Source organism: Python bivittatus, unplaced genomic scaffold (genome assembly GCF_059951505.1).
Source record: "Python bivittatus isolate LINGU-HERP-01145 unplaced genomic scaffold, Pbiv_v1 ctg000020_np1212, whole genome shotgun sequence".
Taxonomy (NCBI): domain Eukaryota; kingdom Metazoa; phylum Chordata; class Lepidosauria; order Squamata; family Pythonidae; genus Python; species Python bivittatus.
Genome location: NW_028277030.1, coordinates 24,818,083 through 24,840,093, shown reverse-complemented (window position 1 = coordinate 24,840,093; position 22,011 = coordinate 24,818,083).

Here is a 22,011-nt window from a genome sequence, read left to right as displayed (position 1 = left end):
TACCTAGCTGGGTAGTGAAATGTTTGCAAGAAAAGAACCAAGCTCAGAGAACCCCAAGGACTCCACAGTTCAACCCTGAGCTACACATATTCGCCTCCACTGTTAATCCAAGGTATTTTAGCACAATTTTTGATATTGTGGGCTTCGTAGCTCATATCAGCTTATGCCCAGCAGAGTCATAAGATTCAGCTTCAGTGCTATTTCAGTTGCTAACAGTCTGTGTTTTCATATTTTTTTTTTCCTGAAGGGTTGTTTTTATAATTTTCAAAACATCATATAGTAGCTTTAACATTAACTGTTTAATATTTTAGGCCAAAGCAGGATCTCTCATAATTATCTCACATACAATTCATGCTATGGTAGTGAAGGGCATTATTTTGATATACAATTTTATATTTTATATATACACAATTTTATATATGCTTCACACAATGTTTAACCATACCTGTAACAGTGCACTCTATTTTATTTCTAAAGGGTTAACTTGCTTTTGCTTTGTAAAGAGCACTGGTTTCTTCTCCCCCCCCCCCCCTTATCTCTTTGCTGAATGCCAGATTGTCTTCGAAGAAACAATTAGATGAATACAAGTTGTTTGTTTTACCAAGCTTTTGCAACAGTCGTGGGGCCCTGCATTCCAGAGAGAGATAAGAAAAATCTTGTATGCCATTCTCTTGGTAACCAGAAGAATAAGTTACATTTAAGTTTACCTTCCTAAGAACCACCTTTCACTTGCTCAGACCGTCCCAAAAATCCCTTGTATGGGTGTGAGGGGATGTACTATCTGATTACAGATTTACATGTCTATAAAGTCTCTGATGTTTGTGTTGTAAGGTGTGATTTCATCAACCTCTCTTGTGAATGTGTTGATTGGGGTCACCCAGCTGTGTCTTGATCAAAATACATCTGTTATCTTAAAGAAGCCTCGTCTCAAGTCTTTTTATTTGGCTTTATTGAGACTTGGGAAATAAAAGGTGCCATACATTTTTGGCGAGCCAGCCAGGAGTCCCAAAGGCAGGGATTCCTTGGGGAGGCTGCTTTAAGCCCCCCTCATTGCCTTCACAACAGCGGACGGGGAAAATCGACGGAGACCATCCATCAATGTCAAGCGCGCGCCTGGAAAGTTTTCCAGTGACCTTGTGCTGATCGCCGTCGGCAGACTCCGCTCCTGCTGGGCCTGAATGCTCCAAAATTGAGGCTTCTCCCTTCCGTTGTATAAAGACGGATTGGGAAGGGTGAGTATGCTTTTATTAGGTGGGGAGTGGTGCCTTGTGAGTGCGTGAATGAGACATGGGAAACTTCTGTTAGAGATCTGCCCATGAAGTGAGTGTGTGAGGATCTTAGTGCGGTTCCTCTTATTACCCATGTGAGGCGATAGAGGCCACGACGATCCGCGTGGTTGATTTGTGTGTGTGTTGGAATATATTGTCCTAGAGGAGGATTCCAAGGTAGGAGGGTGCACTATTAGATGGAAAAGGATTTCACATTAGGGAGGGTACTCTGGCCAGACCCCGAGCTGATTGAAGGAAAAATCAGCCCGAGAAATTCCTAGAAATCCCGAGCTGAGGCCCTGCGTCGAGGGAAAGACGAACAGGGAGCAGGCAGCCCGAGAAATTTTCCTGTGCCTCTCAAAGAATCCCGAGTCGACGGAAAGACCCGAGAAATCCTCTAGGCAGCACGCACCATAACTCACAGCAATAGAAGGCTTAAAAAGAAAAAGAAAAAAAAAGAGGAAAAAGGAAAAAGAAAAGAAAAGAAAAAGAAGAAAATCCACTAGGTGGCACTATGGGGAACAGCAACAGCTGCCTGAGTGAAACAGCAAGGAAGGAAGCCGCGGCAGAAAGCTTTATGCCGGCAAAAAGCCCTACGCCGCTGCAGTGTGTTCTTAAGCACTGGGACATTTTAAAACCCAGAGTTGCAATGAAATTGAGTTTTAAAAAGAATAAACTAAAAACTTTTTGTGAACTCGTTTGGCCACATTATTATATTGGCCCAAATGTAGGATTTTGGCCACCAGAAGGTACTGTTGATGGAGAGTTCATAAATATTTTTGCCAGCTTTTTGGCTTCAAGTGGCAGAATTGAGGAAGAGATATATGCTAAATTTTTCTTTAACCTCTTCCTTCGCCCAGACCTTCAAGTTCTATGTGGGCTGAAAACCAACCCTGTAAAACTTTTTTCCCTGCAGCCGAGAGCTGAGCAGGACACAGAAACAAAGCTAAAGCACAAAACGGAGGAGGAGGAGGAGGAATTTCCCCCCCCCTTATTGTACTCCAACGGCCCCTCCTCCGCTTCCTGCATCAGCTCCTCAGGCATCTCCATCGCCAGCCCCAACGGGCTCTGCTGCTGCAGCAACCCCCGCAGCTGGGACTGCCCCCCCACTGCCTTTAACCTCTGCAGCTGCTTTTCAGCCAGCTTCTCAAGAATTTTTAGTGGCAGCTTCACAGTCACCAGCGGCTGTGAGTAGCCCTTCACATACCAGGACAGGACTTGTTTACAACACGGACTCTCCTGATATTTTTGTTTCTCCACTACAGGGGCAGGACCCTAATCTCCTTGCCCCTCTTAGACAAGTACCAATGGGCAACCAATTGGCTTTTATTCACACTCCTTTCACTACCAGTGATTTATTTAACTGGAGAGAAGGATTGCCTCCTTATCGTGAGTCTCCACAGCAATATGTGGATCTTGTTCAACGCATCATTTGTACTCACAAACCTACCATCCCAGATCTTTTTACTTTGATGTCAGCCTTTTTATCATCAGAAGAGAAGCGTCAAGTACTTAAAGCAGCCACTGATGCTTATACAGCTGCAAGAAATCTGGATGTGCAGGCTGGCCGCCCGCTTGGAGCTTGGCCAGCTGCTGAAGATGTTCTGGTGCCAAGTTATGAGGCTAATCCCAATACTCCAGATGGGACACTAGTTTTGGAAAGGGTTAGAACTGCTTTCCTTCAGGGACTGCGACTGGGTGTGCCAAAGACAGTGAATTTTCATCGTGTCCACCAAATTGTTCAGGAACCCAAAGAATCCCCTATGGAATTCCTGACACGCCTTAAAGATGGCTACCGCCGCTTCACTGATCTTGACCCAGAAGCCCCTGCCAATGAAGTTATGATTAAAGCTGCTTTCGTTGGCCAAAGTGCTCCAGATATTAGGAAAAAACTCCAAAAGTTACCTGCCCCATCCACCCAAAATTTTGAAACCCTTATCCAGATGGCTTTCACTGTTTATTCTCAGAGAGAGTTAGAGGATGAAAAGAAAGAAGACAAGAAGATGCGTAAGCAAGCATCTCTTCTTGCACTGGCCATTCGCCCCCAAAGCAACGGGAGGCAAGACTCTTTTCAAAGGCCAGGTTTTTCCAAAGGAACCTTCCCTCCCAGAGACGCATACAGAGAGATCAATGTGCAAAATGTGGACAAATTGGCCACTGGAAAAATGAATGTTCGTGGAATGCCCAGCCTAATGCCCAACTTTCAAGGGCCAATAGAGGGCAAAGAGGACCAACATTGCAAGGCCAAGAGCCACAGAGAGGCCGACCTCAAAACTCCCAGCAGAGGTCTGGACCCCCCTTGCCTCTTTTAAGCGCTCAAGCCCCTGAATTTTACCCTGAGGACAATTCATATTGAAGGGGCTCCAGAGGACTTTTGTCTTCCCCCGATCCTCTGGTTGAGTTAAATGTCGGGGGGCAACCCTATCATTTTCTCATTGACACAGGCGCAACTTATAGTGTCTTAAATGACAAAAATATCCCTTGCCTGACTACTCCCTCTGCTCCTGTAATTGGTGCAACAGGAGTTATGGAAATGGCACCAATCAGCCAACCCCTTTCAGTTGTTGCCCCCCAAGGACCTCAATTGGATCATTCCTTTTTGCTCATGCCACATTGTCCCATCAATCTCCTTGGTCGGGACCTATTAGGAAAATTAAGAGCTACCATCCAATTCAATGATCAAGGCTTGAGTCTTCACATTCCCCCAGAACAGGCCTATCTTTGTTTTTTATCCAAGCCAAATGAAGCCAGCCCACTTGATAATGCCCAGATTGACCCACGGGTGTGGTATCAAGGGAAACCAGGGTTTGCTCAATTTGCCAAGCCCCACATGGCTCAGTTGTTCCCTGAGGCACAACCCATCTCGATCAAGCAATATCCTATCAGGCGGGAAGCACGCCTGGGAATTAAAATACTGATTGATCTCTTTTGGAAAATGGCCTGTTGATTCCTATTCAATCTCATTGGTCAACACCTATTTTCCCGGTCCCCAAGCAAGATGGCTCCTGGAGAATGGTCCACGACCTTAGAGAGGTCAACAAGAGGGTTCAACCGTTGCACCAGGTTGTGGCCAACCCTTACACCTTATTAACTACCTTGTCTAGTGACCAAGTATGGTATACAGTTATTGATCTCAAGGATGCCTTTTTCTGCATTCCTTTGGCTAAGGAGTGCCAGCAATATTTTGCTTTTGAGTGGGAGGATCCCACTACAGGACAGAAATGCCAGCTTTCATGGACAAGGCTTCCCCAGGGATACAGAAATAGCCCTACAGCATTTGCTGCTGCCTTGTCCCAAGATTTAAAGGACTTTTCCCCCAATGGGAATTCTCTGCTTCTTTATGTTGATGATCTCCTTTTGGCTGGAAAAACTAAAGAAGCTATAGAAATCACCTCTGTACTTCTCCTCAATCACCTGGCTGCTAAAGGATACACAGTGTCTAAAAAGAAAGTACAGTGGGCTAAACAAGAGGTGCAGTATTTGGGCTTTGTACTCAAGAAGGGCCTTCGGCTGCTTCATCAGAGTCGCCTGAGTGCTATAGAAGCCCTAAGTGTGCCAACAAACATCAAACAACTCCAAATATTTCTAGGCATAACTGGATATGCAAGACTTTGGATCCCTGGGTATTCCCTCCTTGCCAAGCCTCTGTACCAACTCACACAGAAATATATGGCTTGGGAATGGACTGGAGAACATCAATCTGCTTGGCAGGAATTAAAGGACTCTCTTGCTAGAGCTACAGCCCTTGCTCTTCCTGATCAGTCTAAAGGCTTTGATTTATTTGTCACTGAGAAGCAAGGATGTGCACTAGGAGTCCTTACCCAGAAATTAGGCCTGGAAAAGGTTCCTGTTGCTTATCTATCCAAAACTCTGGATGCTGTGGTAAAAGGTTGGCCTGCTTGCCTTCGCTCAATTGCAGCTACAGCGCTTTTAATTCAAGAGACAGAAAAGATTTCTTTAGGAGCAACAGTTGATGTATATACACCCCACTCTGTACAGACATTACTGGAACAAAAACTTCCTGCATGGGCCACTTCAGCCCGATTGACTAAATATGCCAGCTTAATTTTGGAAAATGATTCAGTTAAACTGTTTCGCTGTGAGCAGCTCAACCCAGCCACCCTCCTGCCTCGACCATCAGAGGAGGTTAGCTCATCGGAAGGCCCCCATGACTGCCATCAGGTTTTAGAGATTATTGTTGGAATTCGCCCTGACCTCCAAGTTGAACCTTTTAACTTGGCAGAATGTCAGTTTTGGACTGATGGTTCTTCCTTTATTGAAAATGGGGTCCGCCAGACAGGTTTGGCTGTGGTCACCACTGATGGACCTATTTTGTTACGTAAGCTGCCCTCTCACTGGTCAGCACAGGCAGCTGAGCTGTTAGCCCTTATAGAAGCCTGTTATCTTGCCAAAGGGCAGACAGCCAATATTTTCACGGACAGCAGATATGCCTTTTTAGCTGCACACACACATGCAGCTCTCTGGAAAGCCCGGGGCTATGTGGGGGCAGATGGAAAAGCTCTGAAGATGAAACCACTGCTTGAAGAACTAGCTATGGCTGTGCGTTTGCCTACTCAATTAGCTATAGTTCATTGCAGAGGTCACCAGACTGATCGAGGTGAAATCTCCCGAGGCAATCGTGCTGCTGATTATTGGGCCAAACAAGCTGCTCGTAAGGGTGATGTCATGCCTGCAGAAACTCACCAGCTTTTACCCCTCATTCCTATAGAGCCTGATCACCCACTACCCCTCTCTATGATCAAAGAGATCATCTTGATCCACAAGGAAAGTGGAAGGATGGATGGTGGATTGTTAACAATCGTGTTCAGTTACCTCTTCAAATCCTATGGATGGTTGTCAAAAGAAGTCATGCTATGGCCCATTGTGGCCCCAAACCTCTTTTCAAGTGGCTTTCTCAAAGATACAGTAACAAGAAGCTGAGGCACCTCTGCCAAACAGCTGTGGCTCAATGTGCTATCTGCCACAGAAATAATCCAAGGAGTGGTAAATCTACTCCTTCAGGCCACCTTCGTACTGCTCAATACCCAGGAGAAGCCTGGCAAGTGGATTTTACTGAGCTTCCCAAAAAGGGACCCAAAAATCATCTTTTGGTCTTTGTAGATTTGTTCTCTGGATGGCCTGAAGCCTTTCTTGCCTCATCTCAACGTGCAGGAGAAGTGGTCAAGGCCCTGGTGGAACACATCATCCCAAGATTCTCGGTCCCTAAAGGGTTAGAGTCAGATAATGGGAGACACTTTACCTCTGATGTCACTCAACAAGTTAGCAAATTCTTGGACATTCCTTGGCATCTACATTCCAGTTATCGGCCCCAGGCTTCAGCCAAAGTGGAACGTATGAACCGCTCTTTAAAGACTCAGCTTGCAAAGCTCTGTCAAGAAACCCAGCTCCCCTGGCCAAAGATGCTGCCCCTTGCTTTAACACGTATTAGGGCCATGCCCAGAGGGTCACTGATGTTGTCACCTTTTGAAATGCTTTATGGGAGACCGTTTGTATCTCATGAAGTGCTAACTGCATGGACAGGTGAAAAGAACATTTCTCAATATTTGCAGAAGCTGGCGCACGTCCTATCTTTTATCTCACTACAGGTCCGAGACGCCTTGCCAGTTGCTCCTGATGTACCACCCATCGCCCAGCCAGGCCAGTGGGTCAGAGTGAAGGAGCTGTTCCCATCTTGCACTGATCCAAAGTGGTCCGAGCCGAAGCAAGTACTCCTGAGCACACCCACTGCTGTAAAAGTCGAAGGCATCAAAGCTTGGGTGCATGGATCCAGGATCAAGCAGGTGAAGGAACCCCCAGATACCTGGCAAGTTTCCTCAGTTGATGGACTTAAACTAAAATTGCAGCGCTCTCTAGCTTCACCAGCAGATCTTTTCAAGGACTAATTAGGTCCACCAGTAGAGGCCTAATTCAGGAACAGAAGATTTGAAACCATAGACTTTACCAGCCACACAAACCCCTAGATGTGCTGGCTTGGTCACAACCCAAGTTGTGAAACTGATATTGTTTTCATTGTATTGATTGTTTACCTTTGTCCCTTTAAGCTTTTACTGACTTACTAACCAATGAATCTGTCAATGATGTATCTTGCTTAATTAACTGACTACATACATACATCTTATGTTCAAAAGCAAAGGGAGGAAATGAAGGGCATTATTTTGATACACAATTTTATATTTTATATATACACAATTTTATATATGCTTCACATAATGTTTAACCATACCTGTAACAGTGCACTCTATTTTATTTCTAAAGGGTTAACTTGCTTTTGCTTTGTAAAGAGCACTGGTTTCTTCTTCCTCCCCCCTTATCTCTTTGCTGAATGCCCGATTGTCTTCGAAGAAACAATTAGATGAATACAAGTTGTTTGTTTTACCAAGCTTTTGCAACAGTCCTGGGGCCCTGCATTCCAGAGAGAGAGATAAGAAAAATCTTGTATGCCATTCTCTTGGTAACCAGAAGAATAAGTTACATTTAAGTTTACCTTCCTAAGAACCACCTTTCACTTGCTCAGACCATCCCAAAAATCCCTTGTATGGGTGTGAGGGGATGTACTATCTGATTACAGATTTACATGTCTATAAAGTCTCTGATGTTTGTGTTGTAAGGTGTGATTTCATCAACCTCTCTTGTGAATGTGTTGATTGGGGTCACCCAGCTGTGTCTTGATCAAAATACATCTGTTATCTTAAAGAAGCCTCGTCTCAAGTCTTTTTATTTGGCTTTATTGAGATTTGGGAAATAAAAGGTGCCATACAATATATATATATTTCTTTTTGTCTGTCCTGATTCTTCCAAGAATCAGTTTAATTGGATGACCTCTAGTTCTAGTATTTTGGGAAGGGGAAAATAGATTCTCCCTGTCCACTTTTTCATCTACTTGAAGATGTCTTTGGGGTCTGTTTTAGGCCTCAAGATTAATTGGGGGGGGGGTGTTCATTGATCCATTTCAATTTCATGGTTAAATCGCAGAACATACTAGAATTATTGGAAGTTTACTTTAGCTCATCTGGCTTCCTTTAGATTCCATTAGATAAAATCTGTGCAATTGTAAAGGTGAAGATGCTAGAAATCCTATTTGAGCAATATGGCATTCTCAGGCTTGCTATGTGATGGGGTGACTTGCCATGTGCCCAGCATTGTAGTATGTTGTCTCATGTGACAAGTTGTCCAGTGTGGCAGAAGTTGCAAGCTCATAAAGAGATTATCACTTATCTAGAACAGCACATCTTTCCAGATAATCTCAAGTTTAGATCACTAGTAAGCCTTCATGCCTTGCAGTTCCCTAACTAAAGTTGTGGCTTAATTTCCCACTCTTCGTAAAACTTTAACTGGCATTCTGATTTCACCAGTGGTGGTCAATGTAAATGCCAGATAAAAAAAGAAAACTGGAAATGCAGCTCCAGAATGGCATACAGTACCTGTTGTCTATAACAAATTGTGCTATTTACTTAAAATAACACACCTTAACGTTGCAGCACGTTACACACACAGAGCAAATGGACACCAATGGTTCATTCTATTCTAGAAGCAGCTCCAGCTCTAATTGGCTACAGGCCTGGGGATAACATGGGAAGAAAGGATGAAGGCTTCCATGGATGCAAACATCGTAAGCAAAGAAAAGAACATGGACTAATGAAGAGGAAACAATCCCTAAAAAGATAAGTCAGGCATGAGTAGACCCACCCACACAGAAGCCTGCTAGTGAGGCTTTGCTTCCCTGCATGGATGGGAAGGGCGAGAAGCTGGAGTATGACTGATCAGCTCTTGCAGTGGCTATAGTCTGGACTGAGCAGCAGCCGAGCCCCATCACCAACCCAGCGCAATCCAGACTGGAATTTCTGAAGTTGGCTTAATAACAGGAGCAGCATGGGAGTAGCTTAGGCTGCAGTGCAAAATTGTCCTCAGGCTTAAAACATGCCTTCCTTATGAATGAAGCAAACTATTTGCAATGGAAAGATCATTATCCCAAATGGTTTGGAAAGACTATCTCCTGACACCTTTGAATCTTCTAGCATACAAAAAACTTAAAGCTTAATCACTTGAGGATGAATCAGGATAAGAAATTTCATTCTGAAATCTTATTGGCAAAGTTAGCTGGAGTATTGACATGAAGGTTCAGCTTTAATTGCAAAGAGAATACAAAGCAGAAAGAGAATCTTTTTGAAACTAGCAGCTTTAGGGTTGCCTGCAATGCGTGCTGAAGCCACCCAACCTGAAAGACCATCAACACACAAAGCTTTTGGCAAGCAGTCCAAAGGGGTCTCTAACACAGCACTTACCAAAGAGGAAGTGATCTGTCTGAATGAGACTTAAGGCCCACAGCCTGGAATATCTTTGGGATGCACCAAGCTAGGCTGACCACCTTCAGGACATGATGGTGAGCAATCCCAATGACGCCAAATCTGGATAAACTTCAGCTAGTGAACTCTGCAGAAGAAGGCTTAAAGCAATTCTGAAGAAGTCTTAGGTGAAGCAACTTGGTAGTTTCTCTTCTCTCTTAGAAGTAAGAGGATCATATTGCTTTGAAAAGCAGCTTAGAAGGGGTACTTTGATTATACCAGCTGATAGAGTTCATGGTAGAGAACACATGACAATAAGTATCTACTTCATTGCTGATGCCTGGATGCAGTTTGCTGAGACAGAAAACCAACATTGACATACCATCTCATTTCATTATTGGCCTGATAGATGCATGAGAACATTTTCAGCTTTCAAATAATGCAGCTAAAGCGAATGTGAAAGTGGCTTCTAGAGCAGAGCTGAGTTATTCCTTGGCATTTACAGTTGATCTGATTTAGAGTGGGAACAATGCAAATAACTTATCTGTATATTGCAGAAATGACACCGTAATGCATTCTTTAAAAGATGGATTCCTAGAAGAGCAACATAAAGCTGAAAACAACAATCCTATGTTACAGTGAGGGTGAATCAATATATCATTGCAGAAAGGTGATGAAGCCTGAGATCTGGTTAGTCACCGTTCGAAATAATGTCCTGGATTCCAAGGCATCTTCACCTGAGGATTTCATGTTGGTTTAGATATAAATCTATTCCTCTGTGATTGCTCAGTGTCAGTGGATTTTTCAGAGCTGGGTTTGTTTTTCCTGGCTCCTGAAACTGAAGCAAAGATGGTGTATTCTTCGCAGTGTTGTGGTTCTGTGAAGCTTGTAGTTGTCCTGTTTTCCCACCAAGGGAAATTCTTCACTGGCCGTGCCACAGATGCTGTCTCCCACTTCAGCCATTGCAGCATCTGACAGAAAAACTGCTAGTATTCTACTTTTTTACCATTACAGCTCAAGATCATTATTAGCTTCTCTATTATCTTTGCCATGTAACTTCTCTGTCCTGTTCTGGATTGTTTAGAGTGTATTTCTCTCTTTCTTCTATTCTAGCCACTACAGATACATGCAACTGTGGGTTTCACCCATTTCACCCCCCAAAATGCCTGGTTGTTAGTATTTCACTACCCAAGCTTCCAAGAGGCTTTTAAATGCAAGACAAAAAGCAACTCTGAATCCAGAAAGTTTCCTCTTTTAGCAACTGTACAGGTTTGGTTCAGTTTTAGCAAATGATCAGACAGATATACCCACCCTGAGCTAAAAACCTGAAGGTGGGGGCTCTAGCAATTTTTTTAAATTCCATTTTTGTATGGTGAGAGGTTTTTTTGCTACTCCAGGGTCAGTAACAGCTTGAGGTGGAGCACTGACTAAATGACATTCTGTGCAATCTCCTACTGGTCACCTGGAGGAGTTCAGGTGTTTTCTGCATACTTTCTCCATTTTGACGTTGGGAGAAGTAACAATTGCAGGATGATTTCAAACTGCTCTGAAGGGAATGGAAACACCTTTTTAATAACCTGTTGTTTAAAAATGCAATTATTATTATAGGCAACTTCACCAGATATATGCTGTTTTTTTAATACTATGCATCTTTCCAAAATGTCAATAAAGATGATATTAGAATCTGTTCAATACCACTCATTTAGGTCTCACAAACTCCATTTTGGAAGATCATGTTCTTTTTCTCTTAAGAAAATGCATGACAGATTTCTTCTGCACTTATTATACTATAAGAAAGCACAAGTGAATGATTGCAATAATAATCAGCACCTTGAGAATAGATGAGCTGGGAAGTCCAGCGTTATAAAGGCCATCATCAAGTAGATCATGACAATCAACCTTTTTTTTTTTTTTTTTTTCTGGTGGATGCATTTTATTTTACTTTAATTTTATTTGGCTGTCAAGGTCTGCAGGAGGCATTATGCTGATACAGAGATATCATCAGAAGTGATAAGGCTGAAAATTTCAGCCTGTTTTACGGTATTTTAAAGGAACACAAAGCCTGTGGGAACCTTAACTCACCAAATTAGAGGCTTATTTCATTTTTTTAAAAAAGAAAGAAATGGTGGCTGGATTTCAAAAGCACAATTTGGGAGGTGGGTGTCTCATGACAAAAAAAATGGGGAGGGGCTGCCTATAGCTGAATGATTTCATACCGAATCTAGAGATACTATGCTCATAAGCGATTGAAATTAGCCTACAGGGAGGTGGTGGTATAAGATATACAAAAACTGGGCCAGGATGCTGTAGTGGTTAAGATGATTAACTGGGACTAAAGAGACCTAGATTCAAGTCCAACCTCAGCCATGAAAGTCTCTGGCAAGTGATTATGGTCCACTCACTCTCTCTCAACCCAGCTTAGAGTTGTGGTGAGGAAACACTGCAGATGCCATCTTGAACTCCTGAGTGAAAGGCAGGTCGTTAGTTACCCGGCCTGTGCCTGCTGTGAAAATGATTGGAAGACGTGGTCTGGAACTGCCACGAGCACAGCCACTTAGTCAAAAAGGTTGTGCCCAAGCCGAGCAGAGGTGTGGCTGCTTTAATTATTCTATTAATAAAAGTCCAGTTAGTTTCTTTTGTCAAGCTAATAACGATTCTATGAGGGAAAATAATGGAAGAGTATAAGAGCAAGCCTGAGACTATTAGATGGCTAATCTAATTAGTGACTCCATCAATGGACAATGTGTTGGCATTTTCATTTTACCAAACCATTGACAAAATGTCTTCTGCATTTAGCTGAATATGGCCGCTTCCCTGCTAGTGACTTAAAGCATCTTCATAGCATCACCCAAGGACCACTGAAGTGATATAAAGCCTTATATCTAATTACTGTTATTTTGGCACAATGAGAGTTGGATGACTCTAGAAGACATTACGGGCTTTTCTCATGACCATGTTAATGGGCATTCTTCCTGTCCTTAGGTCAGAAGAGCCATATGCAGGCTCATGTCCGGTACATCCTGGGGTGATGAGATGATAGCACCACTTTGCCCATTGCCCATCTGCTTCCCCAGCACCTGCTGGCTGAAGTGCTTCCAGGATGAGTGACTTCAGGGAATGCTGTGGGATTGCTTTCAGTGTGCACCAGGGGTGTCCGCAGGGTGTGGCCACAACGCTGCCCTCAACCTTTGTTTGGTTTTTATGTGTGTCGTGTGTAGGATGTGCATAAAAACCTGGCAGAGCTTTGATCTCCCTGTCACGACCACTGTACTGACTTTGTTTACCACACCCTGCGGACACCCCTGTTGTGCATTTGTTTATTAATTCTACTAATCAAATTCATAACATCAAAGCTGATGTCCCCTCCCCCATGTAGAAGATCTTCTAGAAGATCTGGACAGGTTTGGTTCACATTTTTTCTTGCAGCTCTGGCACTTTGTCAAGATGCCTCTTTACTTCATGGAAATAAGTAGCTGCCATGACCCAAATTATTTCAGTTGAAGCAAATTTTAGTCCCTTTGTTCAGCTAATAATTCATGACCTCTTCTACACTTATTTGCTTCTCTATTTTCCATTGGCTCCCTTAAAACAATATTTACAACCTGAACTGAATGGTTTAATGCTCTGTAATGGTATATGGGAATGACCTTGGGAGGCAGGAGGAAGAGCCACAGAGAATGGTCAGATAAGAGGCAGCAGAACCCACAGAAGCAATGGAGGCATGGCAAATGTCTCAGAAGGGACCCTTCCTAGTTTCTTGGACTGTAAAGGCAAGTGGGGAGAGATACTTTCAGACTTGCAAGATTCTGTTAACGTAACCTGACAATAAAGATAGAGCTAGTACTCCTGTGTGTGCTTCTTGTCTGGACTCTCTCACAAGGCTGACATTTTCTAAGGTTAGTCTTTTCAAAAATGTACTACAAGATCTCTGGGGAGTGCCATACCACTTGTGAATTGCTTGTTTTTAATATCATTATTTATAGTATTTCAACTTTAATATGAAGATCAGATTGCAGTATTCAGCTGGCAAGGGATGAACACCCTGGAATTTATTTTGCTGATTCTGACTGCTTCCTGAAAATATTCCTGCTGGAGGAATTATACATGACACACTAGATCAAGTTCCACCATATGGCTTGCATGTAAACCAATCAGTAATTGTAATATCCTTTTGCTACCATATATCTCTTAGCATAACTCAGTAGATGCCTACTCTGAAACAAGTCTTATTAGCTTGGGCCTACATTGTTCTTCCATCATCATTCCATTCCCTTCTATTCCTTTCCACTTCCAAGGGTCTCTAGGAGCAAATTTTCAAAGAAGGGGAATCTCATCCATCAGCGCAATCTAATTAATAAATAAAGGAACATTATAGTTGTTCAGTTGTTAAATTACTATCCCGTTGGATGGTTTTAATAGCCTGTGGGATTCTTATACACAGTTTTCTTGGCAGTTTATTTCTAACTTCATAATGCAAGGAAATGAACTATAGTGATGAAATTTGTGTGTGTGTGTGTGCGCGCACGTGTGCGTTTAACACATTTTATCTTCTCAGCTGGAGCAAAGTAAATATTATTTGTAGGAAGAGAACATTCCATTTCTGCTACTTTTCTGTTTGTTTTGTCTTATATTGAGTGACTGTGTTTTCTTCACTATCTATGTTGATCTGAGATGATATTTGCTATTAGTTCATGACTTATATAATACAGGCTATTTCATTATATCATAATATACTATACATGCAGTAGTAATGCAGCACATTTCTCAGACTTGTTTTAAAAGGTTGCACAAGCAGCACGTAACATTTTATTTGCAAACAGAGCTAACCTTACCTACAAGTAATGTCAACCAGAATTTCAGCCCAGAATAACAGGTAGTGCGGGAATGTAGACTTCAGCCTTCAGTAAGATCTTACTTTGAAACAGTCTTTGAATGTTCTTCTGTTAAGTTGAAATAGGAAACTTCCTACGTTGTTTCAGCACCATTTCTCTATAGGTCTTTTGCTGGACAACTTGGAGGCTGCTGGGCTGTTCCTTCCTCATTGCTGTCTTAAAAGGGATCCAGGGTGGGTGGGGAATCTTCTAAACATTTACTTCAATAAAACTCTGGGGCTGCACAATTGAAACTTTCCAGGACATATGTTCTCTAAACGGTTTACTATCCCTGCTATTTTCATCCTATTTTGCAAAAAAAAAAAAAAAAGGCAATTGCAGGTGTTTACAGCCCTTTTATAGTCTTTGGTCAAATGATTTATCAGATCAAATGTTAAAACTTGAATTGGTTCAAGTCAAATCTTATTGCCTTCAGATCTCAACTCATAATTTTCAGTCAACTTTGGATCACATCACCTTTGAATTTCATATTCTAAGAAGTTCTTGGTTGATTCACACACCCCTAACACATTGTGCATATTCGGGCCAACACAGAAGGGTATAATTCCTTCTACTATTATATGGATTTCAACTCCCAGAGTCTCTGATCAGTTGAGAATTTTGGAAGTTGAAGTCCAAGGCATCTGAAAAGCACCAGATTGGGGAACACTATAACAGGGTAAATGTATCCAATGACCAGTGTAGTTTTGGCACTATTATGATTGGATATAGTATGATTAATTTTTAATAAATAGTAATGCATGTATAACAAGAGAATTAATAAATACCACATTCATGTAATAAAGTTAAGCAATAACATTTAAAATGATACAAGGATTATTAATAATTTAACTGAATTGATGCTGTGTATATTTAATATCTCACATGAAGTAATAATATAGTCTATTTCCATTCCATGTCATGCATGTGATTTGATCCAATCTCTGTATTTGTCTCTAACTCTTTAAAAAAAGGTAAGTTCAACGCATTGCTTTAATTTAATGCAGATCAGGCTGGGTTGCTTGAACAATGGGTGGCAATGAATTCAGATTAGCCTTGAAAAGTAGTCTAAATCCCTTTACTATTTTGGATCCTTTCCAATACTTTTCTAATGTTGTCTACTGCTTAGTCATTAACATACTCCCTTTCACAGTCTCCTAATCTCAGAAAGACCAAATCTTTGAGGCTGCTGGGGAATTGGCTGGAGATCCAACATAGAATTGACTTTTCCCTTAGGACTTTCTCTAAACTTGGTTTTCTGTGCAACCTCACCACATAATACATACATATATATACATACACTAAAAACAATCTGAAATGTGTTTCCATCTGCTCGTAATTGGTTTCTTAAGAAACTTTTCATATTCATGTATAAAAGCAATGCTTTATGATAGAATGGAAGCTCTCAACAAAAAAAATTTCTCACCGGTCATGCTTTACGGTCATAAATGTATTTATGCAATACTTGAAGAGATGCCATGTTTTTTCAGAGTACCATGAGACCAGAACTAAATCATATTTTTCATTCATCAGAATCATTCTTTTTCAGTTGAGTTCCACCTGAATACCATGCAGAGTTTGGTAATGAGAAACTATCTCAAATCTCAGTTATATTTTGAAGTACAATTTGAGGAAAATTCAAAATTGGGAGCAGCAGGTTCTTCAAATAAAATGAAGCAGGTGCTCATAGTGCCTTCCCCCCTCCCACTAGAAAAACATGGATGAATAGGGACAATAGCCTTATTTTCTATTACTTTAAGCTCTTCCCTGGTGACACGTTACTGACATTTCATAGTGTTCAGTATTAACTGCTACAGGGAGCCATCTTGTTTCTGAACTTTCCTTTTAGCCTCCTATCACTGTTAAATTGCATAAGAGGCCACTTTATTCCTTAACTACTGTCAAGAGGTTTTTTGTTTTGCTCAGGAGACATATTACACACTTGGGCATAAATTCCAACATCTTAGTTCTGCTTCAATATCCTCCAATATACAAGAAGTACAATGAGTCCCCAACTCATTGGAAGGGATTGCTTGCTCAATTATTTTTGGGAAACCATGAAATATTGCTGACCTAATATTTTCTTTAATAACTTAAAAAAAAAAACTGCTTCATGCGTTTCCAGAATGTATTGTAATAGTTTTTCCATTCCCCATACCATTTTTGAGATACAAAGATATTGGAGGGTATCTTCTTTAGAAGTTCAATCTCTTGCTGTATCCTATAAGACAACATAAAGTGTCTCTTTCTGTCCCATATTCCTGCTTTCCAAAATCTTCTTTAATATATTTATATTATAGACATTTCTAGAGCAAACTACCTTCCTGTTTACTTAGAAAACCCCTTATGACTGCATTCTAGCAGCACTGGCCAACCTTGTCTGGGTTTAAAGTTAAGCAGAGTCAAGCTGAATTAGGACTTGAGTGAGAACATAGGATTGTAGGCTAGACTGGAAGGAAGGAAGGAAGGAAGGAAGCAAGCAAGCAAGCAAGCAAGCAGGCAAGCAAGATCCTAGAAAGCAGCAAATTGCTTCCATATTGTTGCCAAGAGAACAATAGAGATGTGTCCATGAAACCCTCAGGAGGCACACTTGAATTTATGGGAACTTTGCCTTATTGTATTTTAGAGGCATGTTTCTGGATGCCTATTTTTGGCTGGGTGCAGCACTGCATAAATACACTTGAGACTTACCTGAGACTTAGCAGTATGTGAAAGAACTTATGCTCAAAAGGAAGAATGGGATGAAAATGTTAGCCATATCCCCTCTTCCTAGGAATACATCAAACATTTAGAGCAGTGTTTTTCAGCATAAGCAACTTCAAGATGTGTGGACTTCAGCTTCCAGAATTCCCCAGCCAGCATTCTGGGAGTTAAAGTCTACACATCTTAAAGTTGCTAAGGTTGAGAAACTTTGCAATAGAGCACACAACGATTGGAAATGAACCAGCGTTGCAGGTTGAGCAGCACATTCCAACAATTAACTGAGCCTACCAATTTCTTCCTGAAAAGATGTCATCTTTCTTTAAAAACCCAGACCCCTCCATCATCTGCTGTTCTGCAGAAAAAGGAAGTTGGAGGAACAGCTCTTGCTGTTCTTTACCAACATCTGATTCCTAGAATTTCAGCTTTTGACATTGTATTTAGACCCTCAGGATTAGACCCTCAGGTAAGTCTCATATAAGTCTCTCTCTCTCTATCCAGGTCAAAGAGTCTCTTTTTATGCAGAGTTCGTTGTCTTTCTCTTTTCTGATGGGTTCATGTATATGGAACCAACTTCTGAAACATTAGTGTTTTTCACAATTTGGATACCAATGTTACCCCAGTGCCCTGCTCCCACCAACTCCTGTGCCAGTTTGTCTCAGTTTTCTTGGATCTCCTGTCCTTGGTTTCATTCTGGTAATCATTCCTTGGCTTTTAAGTAGATTTCGCTGAATTTTGAAAAGACTTGATTATGCCCATATTCACATATATAACCACTTTGTTGGTAGGTTATGGTCTAGATCAAATTAAGCAGTTGTAAATTAATTGATTCCGTAGAAAAGTTTGAAGCAATCTGTAACTCTGCTACTAAAATCAACTGTTTCTTTCAAAAGCCCTTCTTCCTTCCTTCCTTCCGTATACATGTCCATATATTTAGAAGCCTATTATCCCAAATATCCTCTATTTCTTGTTAAATGTTAACCAATCTGGTTCTAAATGAACATTCTTAAATGTTTCCTTCTTAAATGAATGGTTCTTAAAAATGCTTAACATTGGGTTTTATTTTTCTAATTTATCTATACTGTTTGTGTAATGTTTTCTAAAGGCTCTTTGCGATCTACAATTAAAATCACAAAACAAATATAAAACACAATAATCCACAATAATTAAAGTTTGAACTCCAACGGCCTGGCTTTAATCCACTGATCTGAGTAAGTCTCTTACATGCATTTTATTCAGAGTAAGAGCTTTGCAGATACAGAATTGGATTCCTGGCCACCCTTCTGAAAATGGTGTCTTTAAAAAAGCTGGGGCAATCCACAGGCCACATGTTGCTTCCTTTTTCTACTGCCTTGGAGCAGCAAATTGCCAAATGTGCACACTCACACAAACACACACAAAATCAGCATGATTTTTTTGTTAAAAAAAAATAAGTCAAGTAGGCAGGTGAAGCCTCTGCTATGCATAACAAATCTGTTTTCCTTTTTAAGAAATCCAAGGTTTTTTTCAGCTATGAATGGTCACTCACCCTACTTAAAGAACTGATTGTTGGTTTCTAGTTGATTCTCTGCAACATCTTGAACTCTCTAATGATGTGGAAAACAAAGATGTAAAGGCACCAGGTCCTTGAAGGAATGGCAAAACATTAGTTCAGAAGAAAAGTGTATTTATTAGAATAAGCAGGCTACCACCGGAATCATTGCATTGGCTCAGACGAAACTATCTGTACATGCCAGAAGCTAAAGTCTGTCTGAGAGTAGATAATATCTTCTTATCTTGCAAAATGGTGTGGGAAAGCATGTGAAAGATTGCCTCCTTCCCTAGGTTCCTTGGATCATCTACCTTCTATCTGAACCATCTTCAGTCATTTATTTCATTGCTTCCTTAGTGACAAGCGGGTGTAATAGGATTTATAGGAAGCGGCTGTTGAGCCATCCTGTTTGTGTAAATCCCATTAATCAACATGGTAAACAGGATAACCAGTGGGTCAGATGATCACCTGTAAACTTGCAATTATCTTCATCTCTGCTTACACATACAGATGGCATAGATATTGATAGGCGGGCATTTCCATCATGGATAACTAAAAATCCTATTTTACCCCTTTTTTAAAAATTCAAGCAAACTCCTCAGAATCTATGTTGTTGTTTTAGATACTGCCACTGTGGCACAGATACTTCTTTGTAGTACAGGTAGTCCTCATTTAGTGATTGCAATTGGTTCCAGCGAAATGGCTGCTACACAAACCACATGGCTGAGATAGAGCGAGAGAGAAGAGAGGGAAGCTGCAAAGATTGCTGGCTGCTTCCAAAGTTCTCCCCTAAGGTGTCCTGTGCCTGACTTTTTTTTTGGCCCTTTTTTTGCCCCTCACAGGGTGGAGAGATTGCTTAAACAAGCTATGTCTTCCTGAGCTGCTTTTCCCCCCAACACAGTGCTTTTTCAAATTAACGGGTTCAACTCTGTGATCTTAGTTAGTTGATTAGGACCCTCCAGATGGCTGGCAGCTGGTGCCTGAAACTGATCAGACCTTAATCAGTTTAACACTGTAGGCTTTTGTTGTCCTAAATGCAAGTATTGGCCAGAAAACGGATTTTTTATTACCTTTTATGACCAATGTATTTGTATTTGTGAACGGTAGCTATCCGAGGCAGTTTTTAAACGAGGACTACCTGTAGATGCAAGTGATAAAGTGGTTTTGACAGACTTGCTTTTTAAGGTTTGGGAGAAAAAGACAAGTGTTTTTGACATTTAAAGTAACAACAACAATCTGTATTATCTCTTGAGAGTGCAAGATGGCTGCTTTGATGGAGGAATGTAGAGCTGAATTTTAAAGATCAAGAGCTATGACTCAAAATAGCCAGTTCAATCTAGGTCATGCTGGCCAGTTTCTGCTTAGGAGCATTTATCCTGAGGTGAGGTATTTGCAAAAGATTTCTAGTGTCAGCTTAAGGCATCTTGCAATCAGATATGTAGTTTATTACAATCCCATTTAGCAAGGGCCAGCATTTTAAAAAATACTGTTTATCAGACAAATACCAGTTCCTGCCTTTATCTATCTCTTCCCTAGTCCATGATGAGCACCCAAGGAAGTCACTTTCACTCTGATACGTGGCAGAGCCGACCTTGTCATGTAGAAGCCTGCATGTCCACGTTTACTCATCATTTTCCCTTTCCAGATTCTGCCATATTGTATAGCAGTCTCTTACAAGCAGTACTTTTCCTGTGGTGTTTTGGCCAGTTTAAGAATATGAATTATTTTCCTGGATTAATATGCAAAAGACATGTTAATAGGCACAATTTAAAAAACAAAAACAAAAAACCCGCTAACTTGATAGTGTTTGAATTGGTTTGGAGTTCCCAGGAAAAAGATTCTGGAAGTAAATCTATAAATAATTAATCCCAGTTCACAGCAGCAGTGAAGAATGCAAATTCCAAGCTATGGATGATTAGAGAAGGAATTGAAAATACACTGGCAAATATGTAAAGAAATTCTGTAGTGAAGCTGAATTCCTACAGCAAATTTCAGTCATCCCATATCAAAAATAGATATCCTAATGCCAGAGGAGATATAAAGAAGAGAAATGAAGGCTTAGAAGGAAACTTACCTGGATTAAAGCATTAGATTCTTTAATTTAGGAGAAGAAGTGAGATGGCTAAAGACACTAGCAAAGATTCATGTCCAGGAGTCATGGTTGTGGAAAAAGTGAAGAATACAATTTGTTCCATTTTTCTTAACCCTAAAATGTGGGTTCACAAATGGACATGGAGGGGGAACATGTATAGAGGAGGAGCAAGGAAACATTCTTTTTGCCCAGCGACACCCTGGTATTTTAGGAAATTCATTTTCTCAAGAAATGTTGATGAACAGGCATCACATATACACGCTGATGAACAAATAAACCCCAATGACTATGTAATATGGTGGCAGATGTCTTGAAATCATTTCTGAGCTAGGTAATAATGACAATGTTTTAATGGTACATCATGATTGCAGAGTTTGGGTGATGTAGGAGAGTGGAGTGGCTTATACTACAGGATCCATCTATTCCTGAGAAACAGATTTCCTTGATCACTTTTGTCCTGTCCTAGATAAATGTAATCTGCCCACTCTTAGCCATGTAAAATTTATTTTACTCTGGATCATGGAAAGGGGTTCAGTGTGGGATGGCTTATGGCTTAGGTGTGCTAATGCCTAGCAACACTCCTAAATAACAAAGGATGAAAAATTGGTTGCCTGGCGCCTTCTCCATCCAAAGATCGATTTTACTGTTTTTGTCTCTGCTTTCTCCCCATCCCTCACTTATATCCACTCTCACTCAATACAGCATTGGAACTATGAAATGATGTTTACACTCAAATATTTTCAATCTTGTCATTCTCCTTACACAATTACTCTTTTAAATAACAAACTCAAATGCATGCAGAAATGAGGCAATGTTTGAACTTAATATAGGATTTATTTCATCCAGGCCAACTGACTGGAAGTGAATAATCAAAGAATGAACCAAAGGTTATATTTTTAGCCAAAGTAAACTTTGTCCTAACATGCTGCAATGTAAAATGAGTAAATGGGTAAAAAACCCAATAAGGTTCTTTTTTGCTGAATAAAACATACATGATCTAGAAATGATTTTTTTACTAATAAGGAATTATGGGGACAATATACTAAGCAAAAGATATGAATGAACAGAATTGCGTTTTCCTCCCAATGTCAGATAAAATTAATAACAAATGCATCAGATAGATGCTTATATACTTTTACTTAAAGCCAGATTGAACTGACTTTCTGCCCATCCTCCTGGAAATAGGAAGATCTATTGTTGCTCTTAAAAGCAGAGGAAGCATGCAGGCTTTATGGTTTTCTCAAAG